The sequence below is a fragment of the Hydra viridissima genome, unplaced genomic scaffold (assembly GCF_058129835.1).
Source record: "Hydra viridissima isolate aposymbiotic clone 2 unplaced genomic scaffold, HvirCarnegie_v1 scaffold_8, whole genome shotgun sequence".
Lineage (NCBI taxonomy): Eukaryota > Metazoa > Cnidaria > Hydrozoa > Anthoathecata > Hydridae > Hydra > Hydra viridissima.
In genome coordinates this window covers 14,036,118-14,050,956 of record NW_028324307.1, presented here as the reverse complement: position 1 = coordinate 14,050,956, position 14,839 = coordinate 14,036,118, and positions in this window count along the sequence as shown.

Here is a 14,839-nt window from a genome sequence, read left to right as displayed (position 1 = left end):
CCGCATTTTCCTTTGAAGAATTAAATACTTATTAGGGTGTATGAAGTGATTATTTTCTTCATAAATGAACGAAACACATTTTACTAATTTAAAGTACAGTTTTTTCAAGAGAAAACGGCATTTAGATAAAAATGTTACTTAGACGGTCTATATTAAAATTTAGTTCCCTGCTAGGTGCTATTTAAAATAGTTTTTATGCTGTAAATGACGTCTTCATAAATGCTAGAAAGCAATAAGCAGGTGGATTTAAAATGATAAAAGCTTCATTTGATCTTCTAACGGTTCACTGATCAACCTTCAAGTTTAGTGATTTTTATTCCGAAACTTTTCTGCCATAGGTAACCTACTGTTCAAGTTTAGAGACTTAATAAAATTAAAACTAAATAAAAATGTATTCTTCCATACTGAACCAACCCATACATATTATTGTCATGATTGCAGCACAGCTTTTTAGTTGACGCATGTAAAATAAATCTTCATTGTTCATCACATATCTTTATATTGGATATTATTAGCCAAATGAAACTAGCTTTATCTCAAAATTTGGGAGCAATTTAATCTTATCCAATAAAAATTATATTAGGTAAACGAAAGAGTGATTTTATTTCGAGACAAAATTTTGTTGAAAATATGAAATGTAAAAATGTTTTACATATTTATTTATTGATGTCAACTGATGGAGGAGAACCATACACAAAAAAAAAGACTACAATGTGGCAATATCATGCCATTATTTTGGATTTACCATCTTATAAACGGTTCCTAATTGAAAATACATTACTTCTTGGTTTATAGTTCTCATCATTAAAACCTAATTGGCATGCTTATTTGAAGGTAAATCAATTATTAATAGTTATTTTTAATAAGATTTTCCTATGGTGGTAGAATACTTTTACTGTAGGGTTTCTCATTTCCCGTAAAAGTCTAATTCTCGGGATTCCGGGACAAAAATAATTATTTTCCTGGAATCCCGGGAAACCACGGGTTAGGTAACAAGCAAGAATTCATCCAATTAGGTGGGGGAAATGTGTAAATTCAAACAAATACAAAAAAAAAAGCTTCTTTTAATACTATTACTTTTAACAAGAAAAGAAATACAAAATAATTCTTAGAAACTAAGACTTTTAAAACAAAACAAATATAAACTTCAATAAAAAATTTTTTTTATATAGATTAATTTTAAAAACAGTTTTTTAAATAACATAAATTGTCAATAGCGCTTTCACTTAACGGTGACCGAATTTCCGCATCAAAAAGACCTGCCGCCGAAAATGCTCTATCCGAATCGACTGATGTCGGTGGGATAGTTAACAGAACATTATATAATTTTTCTAAATTATTTGTGCGCTTTTTCGTTGCATCAAAAATATCCATTTCTTTTGTAATATTTTTAACGTCATATAATACATCTTCAGGACTCTCAATTCGACTAAAGTTTGTAGTACCAGCATCCAATTTTTAATGAAGTGTTAATTCAGATGTTGTCTTCAAATTTGGTTCGGCCATAAACGACATTTCAGTCCCATCATTTTTCCATTCTAATTCCTCAATTTCAGCAGAATATCCACCACCATCAATACCCTCAACAAATAGCTTCGAAAATAATTTAACCGTAGCTTGAAGAACTGATTTGGAAGGCAATAATAATACAGAATCTAATAGTAATAATATTAGATAATTAATTATAATAGACAATCATCATTTAAGTAGTTGATATTTAATTTTCCTTCTGAGAGCAACGTTTTAGATGTCAAAATGCGGCCTCGTAGTTTTTCGTAGGTTAGGAGTCCGAGCTTTCTTCTTCTGCTGATGATGAATCGCTTTCTTCTAAGTTTGAAACTACGTTTTTTTAAAGTTGAGATAGCGACGTCTATACCCGCTTTTTTTATTCCATTTAATTATTTCTTTCGGTACATTCTACGCGTTTAGCATCAAAAATATATTCAATTTTTCTTTTTAATTCCTTTTTTAATTTATTAACTGGACAATCCATACCTAATATTTGATTCCTTCTTGGTCGATTTCTGTATCTATCTCTAATATATCTTGGATAATCTCTTATAATACTTCTATTTCTTCTGTATCTTATCATACGCGGTGCTATTCTTCCCATGAATGGTATTATTTTTAAAAAAATTTTTATTTTATATTTTTAACGTAATTTAGATTCCGGAGCTAGTTTGAATGAGATAATGGATAACGAGGAATAATTCCCAACATGGTGTTCCTATAATCGTTCATTACTAATGTATAATTCTATGAAACAAAAAAAAGGAATTTTAAAACTTTTTGTATTTATTTATTTCGTGAGCCTGGTGTAGGTAAATCTCGTTTGGCTTTAGAAATAGCAAAGGAGATATTTCCTAATATACACCCATATTACAAAACAACGGGTCAATTGTGGGATTTGTTTTGTTAGGAGACTTGATATAAAGCATTATATTTAGAATTATGATGTTTTATTTGTTAAATATAAGGATTGCAAAGATCATCAAAGTTTATAGTTTGATGGATAATTTAAATATTTTAGCAAGCTAACAAAATTTTTATTCCGTCTTTCAAAAATTCTCTGTTGCACATAATGCAGCATTTTGGCCGAAAAACAATCTTTATTTATGCGCAAAACATCTAATATAAGCACTAATACATTTTCGGCATCAAGTACGCATGCGTTGCGTCAGCCAAATTCTTTCAATTCCCAATTTAATTGGTTGTAACGCTGTTACCACAGTCTGCACCACTATATACTCATCTTCCGAAATATTCTTAATATCGTTGTGTTTAAAATCTATCAATGCTTTTAATATACACGTGTACATGTTTTTAATGCAATAAATCGCTCCAACATTGCAAGAAGGCTATTCCACCTTGTCTTTACATCCAGTATTAACTTGAGTTCTTTATAGTATGTAGTTTTTAAGTATTTTTATAAAATTTTTTTTAATGTAAAATGAATAATTTCTAATATTTCGTCAGTGATCTCAACGTCTCGCAAATTTAACAAATCGTTATTTTGGCTTGACTGTAAATCCACTGAAGTTTTAAAATTGATTTCTTCAGACTCGTCATCTTCACTATTATTTTCATCAGAATTCTGACTGCCTGATGCATTACACTCACTGCCCGATGAATTTGAAGTCACTGATTTTTTGTAGAGAACATCACAAACCGCTAAATGTAGCCTATGTGCATAACAAAGTTGATGTTCCATCCCGCTTAATCTTCTACATTTTGTCATAACTGATGCACCGACAGTTACACTAGAAATTATATGCTTCTTTGTAGATAAATTAAATTCGGATAACTAATTTTCAACCATATCAATAATTTTTTCAGTTGGAAGCGACCCAACTATTGGAATCATACCCAAGTTAGAAAGCCTAGTTAATAAAACCACATTTAAATTAAAATAGCGACGATTTTTTAAAGATGTGTATTCGTCCATCAAAATAGAGAATCTTGAGCCACCTTGACTTTGCATAGTGATTTCCTTAAGCACTCCTTGTTTTGCTAGATGGTATTGACTTTTTACCAAATTCATTTTATGTGAAGGGTTTTTTGGCAATATCATTCCTTTACCAGATAAAGATTTTCTTATAAATTCAGATTTTGCAATAGCATTAATGGAAAAGCCATCTACAGCTGCTGATTTTGAAACATCTTCTTCTATAGATTCCTTTTTTATAAATGACGTAACTTTAGGTTGAGCATTTCTAACCTCAAAATTTGTTTCTTTGTTTGACCTTTTTTTCGTTAATTCAATTTCGACTTCTTTGCGAAGATGTTTTAAATGACGAAGAAGACCACTTGTCAAAAATCCTTTACACATAATTGTTGTTTTATATATATTAAGAGTAGCAGATTCTGTGTTTTTTTCTTTGGTGAAAATTTGCCATGCCTTAGATCCACTTGACTTGATGCGGTATATTTATTATTGTATTAATTAAATAGATAAAAGTATACTAAAATATAAAGCTGTATTAACTATAATAAAAATCCTGAAATAGTGTGCTGATTGCAGATAAATTATTTTAAATTAGGGGAAAAAGAAGTAATTAGTTCTCAAATTTTGAGTGATGTTTTTAACATCTTTATAAATGTTTAAAATATGTTTTACAAAATTACCGGGATTCCCGGGAAATTTCATTGAAATCCCGGGATCCCTGGTTTTTTACCTCCAGGATCCCGGGATCCCGTTTGAGAAACCCTAAATTCAATAGTTACCCTTTTTACTTTTTTAGTTTACGTACATGTGTATATACATATACACACATACACACACAAACACACACACACACACACACAGAAACACAGAAACACACGCACAGAAACACACACATATATACATATATACATATATATATATATATATATATATATACATATATACATATATATATATATATATATATATATATATATATATATATATATATATATATATATATATATATATATATATATATACATATTAATAAAATTGGGTTCGGCGCATCCTTAATATATATATATATATATATATATATATATATATATATATATATATATATATATATATATATATATATATATATATATATATATATATATATTAAAGATGCGCCGAACCCAATTTTTGGCCGAACACCGAATCCGAATGTTCGGCCATGAAATTTTACCAAACACCAAACGGTTCGGCAACCGAACTATTTTTGAAGAAAAACATGCTTTAAAAAATTATGTTATTAAACATTTAACGTGTTTGTTAAAACATTAGTAATGGTTTATAAATTTTGTTTGAAAAATTATAAAGTAACTCTGAAAAGTTTATTTATTATTGGATGATTGCTTGTGGTGTAAAGAAAATGTATGGTAAAATTTTTATTTGTAGTGTAAATAAAAATCTAAACGGTTTTTTTTTGAAAAAAATAATAAATAGAATTATTAAAGTCAGGTAATATAAATAAATGTATAGCATATAACTTATAGCAAAAAACTAATTGAAGAGATGTGCCTTAAAATAACATAATATGTAATATGTTGGTTATATTTTAAGATATATTTATACAGTTTAAATTTAAAGTTTAAGGCTGAACTTCTTTTTTATAATTTAGTAATAACATTATAATCTTGTAAAAGTCTAAAACCATGTCTTCTATAAAAATGTCTTTTAAAAGTACTGTGTGAAAATATTTTGAATATTCTAAAAAAGACATTCGTTTTTGTATCTGCCTACTATGCAAAGCAATAATCTCCAGAGGTGGAATTGTCCAAAAACATTTACCACTAGTGCAATTAGGCGCCTTTTAAAAAAAAAGCACCTTGTAGAGTATATATTGGCTGAAAAAGAGTCTGATAAAAAAAAAAATTACTGAAACATCGACCGTTTCTACATCAAGTGATTGGAAAATAAAAAAACAATTAACATTAGTAGAGAGTATTAACAAAAAAAGGTTGTGGAGTATTAATGACCATAGAGCAATCAAGATTCACAATCGCATCGGAGAAATGATGGCGTTGGATATTCAACCATACACAATTGTAAAAGATCTTGGTTTAAGAAAACTAATTGAAGAGATATGTTCTAATTACCAAATACCCAGTAGGAGTTACTTTAGTGAAAATATTGTTCCACAAATATATGGTAATCTGTTTAATTCAATCAAGAGTAATATATCTGCTGCTAGTTATATCTCTCTTACAACTTAAATTTGGACAGCAAATAGTTCAAATGTTGCCTTCATAAGCATGACAGCACACAGGCTCAATAATGAATTTTCCCAACAGAGAACAGTACTCAGAGTTATGCATTTTCCAGAAAGTCACTTAGGAAAAAATATAAGTGAGTATTTACATAAAGGTTTGCTAAGTTTTGAAATTCCACTCACAAAAGTTCATATTGTTTTATGAGACAATGCTGCCAATATGGTAGCTGGTGTTAGAGAAAGTGGTTTTTAGTCAATGCCATTTTTTATACATACAATACAGTTATGTATACATGACTCAATTTTGTCACAACAATCTGTGAAAGAAATTTTGGTTTGTTGCAGACGTCTGGCAACACATTTTCACAATTCACCAACAGCAGCAGCAAAATTAGAAGCAATTCAAGAACAACTTGGTACAAATAAGCATAGATTAATACAAGATGTTCCTACAAGATGGAATAGTTCCTACAACATGATTGAAAGGATGCTTGACCAAAGACTTCTTTTGGCAACTTATACAACTGATCATGCTATCTAATCAACATTAAATTCATACCAATGGGGCTTATTAGATAAAGTTTTTCATATTTTAGAACCATTTAAAACTTTAACCGTTATTCTCAGCAAACGTGAAGCATTTTTATCAGATGTTATTCCTTCGATTATGGCTCTTAAAAAATTTTTTAATCAAGCATTAGTTTATGAGGCTTTTTTAAGTTTAATTACTTTAGTTGAACAATTGAAAGAGTCAGTAGACAAAAGACTGAGTACATTTTTACATGATAGGTATTTATTCTTTCCACTTTTTGTGACCCTAAATATAAATTAATGTATCAAAAGGAAGATAAGAATGTAATAAAAATTTTGCATAATGAGCAGATGCAAGAAATGCAGCAACATAACTTAGAACTTGAATCCTCTGATTCTGATTGCGAAGAACCCGCAGTAAGTGACTCAAATGAAGTGTTTGTGAAACCAACGTATCCGAAATTTAATGAATGTTTTCGGCTAGTTTCCTAACTTACAACTATAAATGAATGTGATTCCAGTTTTTCAATTACTAAAGATAGCAAAAGATTTAAAAGATCACACTCTAATGTGGAAATAATCAACACGGAGATTGAAGAGTATTTAAAACTCCCTCTTTTTATGGAAAAAGGAAGTCCTATTTTATGGTGGAAAAATTGTGGAAACTCTTTAAAAAGTTTAAAGAAAGTAGCCCAAAGGTTTCTTTCAGCACCACCTTCTTCTGTTGAAAGTGAAAGACTTTTTAGTACAGGTAGCAACATTTATGAAATAAGTAGAAACAGACTATCACCAGAAAGTGGTGAAAATATAATGTTTATACATTATAACTTAAGGGCAACAAGTGATAATTCATTATCATGTTTATGACATTTTGTTTTTTAAAAACTATTGATTTGTGATTGTTATTACTATTACATAATACAATTATACATTAATAACAAAATACTTAATTGGAGCGTTATTATGGAACTCCATAATAATGATTTTCCCTAATTTTGTTTCTTTCAAATATTTTTCAATAATTAAACCAGTTGAGTAGCAAGCTTGTTAGGAACCTTCTCTGTAGAGAAATTTATTTTACCACAGCATCAATAGGCATCATGCTTAACAAACTTAAGCTCAATAAAATATTTTTTTCGTTTAAATTCCTACTTGTTATTTAAGATTAACAAATGGTGATTTTATAATATTAGATCTTTGTGATGAACTAAAATAATACTCAATTGATGTAGTGGTATTTAATTTACAATTATTTTAGTCAAGTAATAGTTTTGGTAAATCTGTCATTCCATTTGGTCCGATTAAATTTATTCTGTATTAAAAATACATAATAAAATTTAAGGTAAAATTGTATTGAGATACATTTATAAAATCTTATGTCTTTCTATGTTCAATTGGTACGCTTTTTTTAATAAAAACTTTATCCATTTAAACTGTAGCTATGGTACAAATGAGTTAAATTTTATTTACATTTAGGTAATTGTATGATGATTTCCAAATTTGCATTATTGGCCGAACATTTGCTAAGGTTCGGCCGAACCGAACGTTCGGCAAAACAGCCGATCGTTCGAATTTTGCCGAACGTTCGGCGCATCCCTAATGCATATATATATTTATATATAATATATAATAGTATAACATCTTTATAAGATGCTATATGTTGCATTATAAAGATGTTAAATTATGTGATATCAATAGTATGACAATAAATTATCTAATATAAGATGCTATATCATGTATAAGTTATATTCAGCTTAATATTTATAATAATATAACATCTTAATTAGATATTAAATCAATATAATGCAGCTATTTTTTATTAATATATATTATTGATGTTAACCCTTACCATAATATATATAATTTATATATGTTAAGATCCCTAATGATGTATAAACCTGACAATAGAACTATCCATGCATCATAATAATGTACTGACATTCTCATTATTTAGTGATTTTAAAATTACGCCAAAGTTAAGGCAGCTCATAGCATACTAAACTTTTCTTGCGTAAATTGAGCTGAGCAAGTTTCTAAAAAGTTTGGTGAACCCATTTCAGTTTGGTGAATACCGATACTTTAGGGCTGAACTTAAAAAAAATTTTACGAAAGTTTCTTTGAAACGCAGCTGCCCAAGTTTTTTTGATGAGGAAACCACAATATTGATGAGGAAATATTATTTAACTTAGATCAAGAGGGATTTGAAAATAACGTTTCGGAGAGTGCAAGTGTTGTTGAGTTTTATCATGTGTTGATGGCTGGATTGACGCTAAAATTAGTAAGTATAAAAATAAATGAACCAGATAAAGATTCTGTTAAAAGTTTAAGTCAATCTAAGTGTACTTCACCTAAGTTAGAATTTCCAGTTTCTAATAAGAATCCCGCAGATTGCCAGGAATTCTGGGACCAATTTAATTTACCAAACCATGGGCATGAAGATTTGTGTGATGTAGATTGATTTAGCTATCTGAAAAATATTTGTCTGGCCAAGCATTGGCTGCTATTTCAACTTTCACTTTGTTCTGAAAATTATAAAGAGGCAATTGAAGTCTTGACTAAGAGATATGGGAATATACAAGTCTTCGTTTCAGCACATAGGATTCTTTATTAAAAATAAAGAAAATTAAAAACTTCAATGATCTAGAATAATTAAGAAAACTTTATAATGGTATAAGGAGCAGTGTACGTAATCTTAAATCCCTAAAAATAGAGAAAAAAACTTATGGCTATTTTTTAATTCCTAAGTTTAAGGGGAAACTGCCAGATGAGCTTTTACTTTTTAATTTTTAGAAAATTTGCCGGAGAGTTGTGAACTTTAGATAGGCTTTTAAAATATTACAATGAAGAATTTCATGCCAAGGAGTGATGCGCCTAATATCTTATAAAATCAAGTTAAGATAAGAATGAACATAAAAATTTGAAACACGATTCTTTAAAGAAAAATGCACAGCAAAATTATTCCTATAATTATAGCAACAAAAATAATATTTCAACATCCCTTTTTCATACACAAAATAAAAAAACACCAAAATAAAGAATTTAACAATGTGTATATTGTTCAGAAAACCATAAGTTTTTTCATTGTTTAAGGGCTACAAATTTTCACTCAAATATTGAAATTCTAAAACAGCAGAAGAGATATTTCATCTTTTTAGATTAATTCATATCACAAATTTTTTTCATTTTTGAACATTCATGTTTTCAATGCCATGGGAAACACCCATTTCTATTTGCAATATGAAGCAAAGCCAAACTAGGACAATTATTGTAGGGCTATCTAATAGCATTTTGTTACAGATAGCAAAGGATAAGTTTTTTAATTCAGAGAGTGAGTGTGGAGTATTAAAAATAGTATTTGATAGCAGTAGTCAGAGGTCTTATCTTACCAATGATGTGTGTTAAAGATTGAAATTAAAATTAATAAGGTAAGACAATATAATAATAAAAACGTTTGGTTAATTTAATAATTTTAGGGTTAAAAAGTTCGATACTGCTCAACTTAAAGGAAAACATAGAAATTCTAATTTGTATGTGTATATTGAGGCTTTGAGTGTGCCAGTTATTTGTAGCTCTTTGCAGAGGCATGAGATATCTCGAGCGTGTAAAAATACCCAACATTTTAAATTTAACTCTAGTTGATTATTATGATGGTTTTAAAGGTTTTCTATATGTAAGGGTGTGATATGTACCATATGTTAATGACAGGTAAAGTTGTTTAAGGGATTGAAGGCTCTTCTGTAGTTTCTTCCTCAGTTCTCGGATGGTTATTAAGTGGTCCAACGCCATCTATAAGAAATGTCAATGAGAAAGTTATCATGAACTTACGCGTTGATGCTAATTTATTAAGGAGTGTGGAATATGTGCACTGTGAGATAGATGAACTAAGAAAAGATTTACAAAATTTTTTGAATGTGAAGGAAATGTGATCTACTGAAGAGTCTGTGGCACTTAAATTCAAATACGTGCTCGATGCAACATTTTCTTGTGAATCTGACCAGTGCCGCCTGGCAGAAATGTTGCGGAACAGCGATTTTAATGGTGCGTGTGAGTTTATCAAAGATGGAAACACTTGATTGAAGTCAAGTTTTTTAAAGGATAGACAGGCACCTCAATCAGGTAATAACTTCAGTTTGGGGTATAACAAAGCTCTCACCAATGCGCAGCAAGGTTACGCAAAGAGGCTCGCATAGAAACTGGGTATAAACAAAGCTCGCCTCTCAGCCGAGGGTGCTTCAAAGTCTCGACTTGAGAACTATGTGATGACGAGCCAACTCTACCGCGAGATGATAAGTGTCAAAAAAGAGGAGCCCAAAAAAATAATTTCTCAGTCTTCCAAAAAAATCCGAACTCTTAGATTATTAAACGCTTCGCGATGATAAGAGGATGCGAGACTACGAATACGTCGCCTTGGATGGTACTTCACGTCAGGCGCAAAACGTAAAAAATGAAAAACATAAAAAAAAACGGACCAGCCAGGCCTAACACTTTCCCAACAGGCCACAGACCCTCGCGATTGGTCCACTCAAACCACACCGTATGTACCGCATGTATAAACCGCAGGTAAAAATTAATACTTTAATATACTTTTAAAAGTTATTTTATAAAAATTTTAAAATATCTTCACAATAAAATTAGTATTTTATGATCATTTTAATTTTCTTGCTCGTGGACTAACCGCAACCATAGCTTTTACAACTATTTTCGGGTAAAAAAGTGCGGTTTATACTTGAGTATACACAGTAATTTCGAATTTTTTACCCCTTCAAGTTAGTCAATTATCGGAATATGGAAGCTGCTAGTCCACAAACTCCTACAGATAATGAGACCAGTGCATCTTTACGGATTAGGATAATCTGGCACAACATAGGTGAACACGGGCTCATGGGATTAAGTTTGCATCAGCACTGGCACGCACAGCGCTTCGGCAGGTTAGGATTGCGATAGCGAGCTCTAAATGATTTCCGGGCTGTCCAACTTATACGAGAGCTATCTTGATGTTAGCTGTGTAGCAAAAAGTCATCTGAGCCGTAGACACTATGTTTAGGATTATCATATGTTTCTCATACCTCAGAAGGCTCTCTACGATCTTATGAACGTTTGTTAGGCGATTCTCCTTGAGCATTTGGGTTCGCTTGACCTCAAGATTATTTTCTTATTTGGAGAAAAAATGTTTTCTTTGATTAAGAGAGTTAACATACAGCGATTATGACAATGTCTTTCGAAAAAAAGCTCAAAAAAAACCTCGCCAGGTGAACTGTTTGAACTGATCCATGAGAGTAGAGAAGAGTTTTACTTATATATTGTCGGATTAGGGGGTTTGAAGCGTATCCTATTGAAAAAACGTCTGAATAACGTCGTATCAGCTGGAAAAATGTGAGTACAAACCTCTCCTACAGAAAAGAAAAGCCGCGAGACCATAACTTCTCATCAATCCCATTAAAAACGATTGCTCACATAAGAGCTATGACAGGCATAGAACTTGATGTCGATGTAGAATGGGATCCCGATAAAGCCAGAATCGTGAAAAATGGCACACCTGCACTAACGCGCTTTATCAATTTCGCAGAAACCTAGCTGAGCTGGGTGTTAGCCAGGATATTCTTGATGCTACCAAGAAGTCTGATATGGTCTTAAGCATAATCAGGAGCAGCAGAGCATAGGAATAGACGAGAGACGCTTCAACATCCTGCGATAGTGATATCAAAGATACCGGTGGTGATAGTAGCGATAGCAATTATAATAGCGATTACAATAGCGAGACTGATAGCTGCGTTGCACATCGAGTCAGCTCATGAATATATTAGAGAGCATCGCTATCTATATCTTGGGGGAGGAAGGGGGTACCCAGAGCGCGCGGTTAATATGCGAACTCTGTGGACCTCCTTTTTTGCGGAGCCTCACAGCCGCCATAGCCGACTTCTTGTTTGAGTCTGAGTTTTAGTAGTTTTTACATTTGAGCTTTTATTTTCTATATTTTTGATCCTTCAATTTCTTACCTGAAACCTTAAGACTGTGAAGGTCTCTTAAACGTAGAGTCTATCCTCTTTCGCAATTTTTCCATTTTCTTCCTTGTATTTGCACTTGAACTTCTCGCTAACTTTTTTATGATAACTGAGGCACTCTCCAGGTGATCTCAAGGTTTCTGGGATTTGAGGGCAGTTTTCATAAATTTTAGGTAAGTGCTCTGGATACTCGATGTCTACCTAAGGACATGCTGATAGGACTTCTGATGACGCCTTTTGTTGCGTCATAAGCCGTCCCTAAAATCTCAACCAGCTCTAATAGCGTCCACTCTAAGCTCAACCAGCTCAGGTAGTGGCTGCGTCATCGCCCAGCCATTGAGGTTTTTTGTGTCAAGACGCCATATATAACTGTTGAGCTTCGAGGCATCCAGTCTTGACATCCAGGGTTGTAGGCAAGGGTGTACGACTCGTGGATTTTTGTGTTATTCGGTCAACGGGAATTATGGGATGCCTATTACAGCCAGATTTGTAAACAATTATAATTTTATAAAGGCATAACATCAGGTTTTATCTACTTAAAAAGCAAATGCTTTGTTTCAACAGCGCTGATGGAGCTGAAATAAAATAAATAATGCAAGCATAGTAGCATATTAATAGCTTTTTAAACTATTACGTTTGTTATTTATTTTGAATAAAAAAAAAAGGCATTTTTTAACGTAGGTAAACTAAGTAATGATTTTGTTTTTATTTTTATTTATTTAAAAAAATAAATAAATAATTGAGTTAAAAGTTTTATTGAATTATGCATTACTATTTCTGACATACCCACTTCAATACTAACAGCCCTCTACAGTATGCTAGTAGGTTTGTAACATAACTGTATGATACTAACATAAGTAATTTCAATTAAGTTTCTTTCAACTAAGTATAATAACTACTTAAGAAGAACACGAGCCATTTTTTAATGGCATTTTTTGTTACGGGGAGCTATGTTGTGATTGTAAAACTTGACAATAAAAAATCCTCATTTCAACAAAATTGTGGATAAGGTTTTTTTCCAAATGCGATTCATATTCAGGATGAAAATTATAAATGAAAGTAAACTTGCAGTCTTTCTTGATTGCTTCAATAATAGTTCCTGCTAGATATTTGCATGCAAATATTTTCCTAATGTACATAAGAAAAATGGCTTCCATAGTTTGTACAGCTTTATACAAAAAAGAACTTTGTTGTAAATGATTTATTCCTCCATCACAATTCTTGACACTGATAAAATCTTCATAAGAATTACCAGATATTTCAGAAGATGGCTGAGACAAAATGTTTCTGCATAATTGACATAAAGTAACTTTTTGGATTAGCCAACCAGCAAGATAAAACAGAATCGGTTCTACAGTTTCAGAATAAATTTGTAAAACCAAACCATAAATTTGCATTGGAGGATTTACAGTTGTGAGCTTATTTTTTTTTTGTTGAATAGTGAGCTATTCACTATAGTACTTTATTCATTAACAAGGTTAACACATGTTTCTAAAGTTGTTACAACTGTGAAATCTGATTTTGAATCTCAATTTGTGTATAACTTTGTTTGCTTAGTAGACAAAAGAACCAAAGCATTTTGGTATGCAGATTTAAACTGTTTTGATGTTGGTCTGTCATTCCAACCTCCTTTACTTCGTATTATTGAGAAAAAATATTCTTTACTTCGTATTATTGAGAAATAATTTGAAAACCTTCTGCAAGAAGCTCTCTGAATAATAATGTAATGTTGTTTATTATTGTTATTAGTCCCCAACGGCTGGAAATACCAGTCTGGCTCCTAGCTTTTTCATAATACCATGCTGAAATCCAATTTTCGATTTCTTCCAAGTTTTTTATTGTCTCTCCTTCAGTTAATGCACATCTAGCAGGTTTGTTTGCATATATCTTTCTAGAATTCATCATATCAAAAAGAGTGTGAATTTTTTTAAAGAACTCACACGTTGCCAAAGCATCTGATGGTAAAAGCTTTGCAATTAAACACAAGGACACAGCTGCTGAATACACACGTACATACATAGATACATACATACATAGATACATAGATACATACATACATAGATACATACATAGATACATAGATACATACATAGATACATACATAGATACATACATAGATACATACATACATACATACATAGATACATACATAGATACATACATACATACATACATACATACATACATACATACATACATACATACATACATACATACATACATACATACATACATACATACATACATACATACATACATACATACATACATACATACATACATACATACATACATACATACATACATACATACATACATACATACATACATACATACATACATACATACATACATACATACATACATACATACATACATACATACATACATACATACATACTTGATAAATGGCCAGAAACATAAAGAAGATATCACAAAAAATGCCATTCGCTAGCTTATTTGGTAATGCATATTAAGATAAATAAGTGTTGAAACGATTCAATTTGCAAATTGAGAGTTTGTTGGCTCTCAATAAAGTCTCCTAGATAAGTTTGTAAAGACATTTATTTCATAAAAAAGGCTAAATGCTGTTATCTGGCTTCTGTACTACTGCACAGTGCA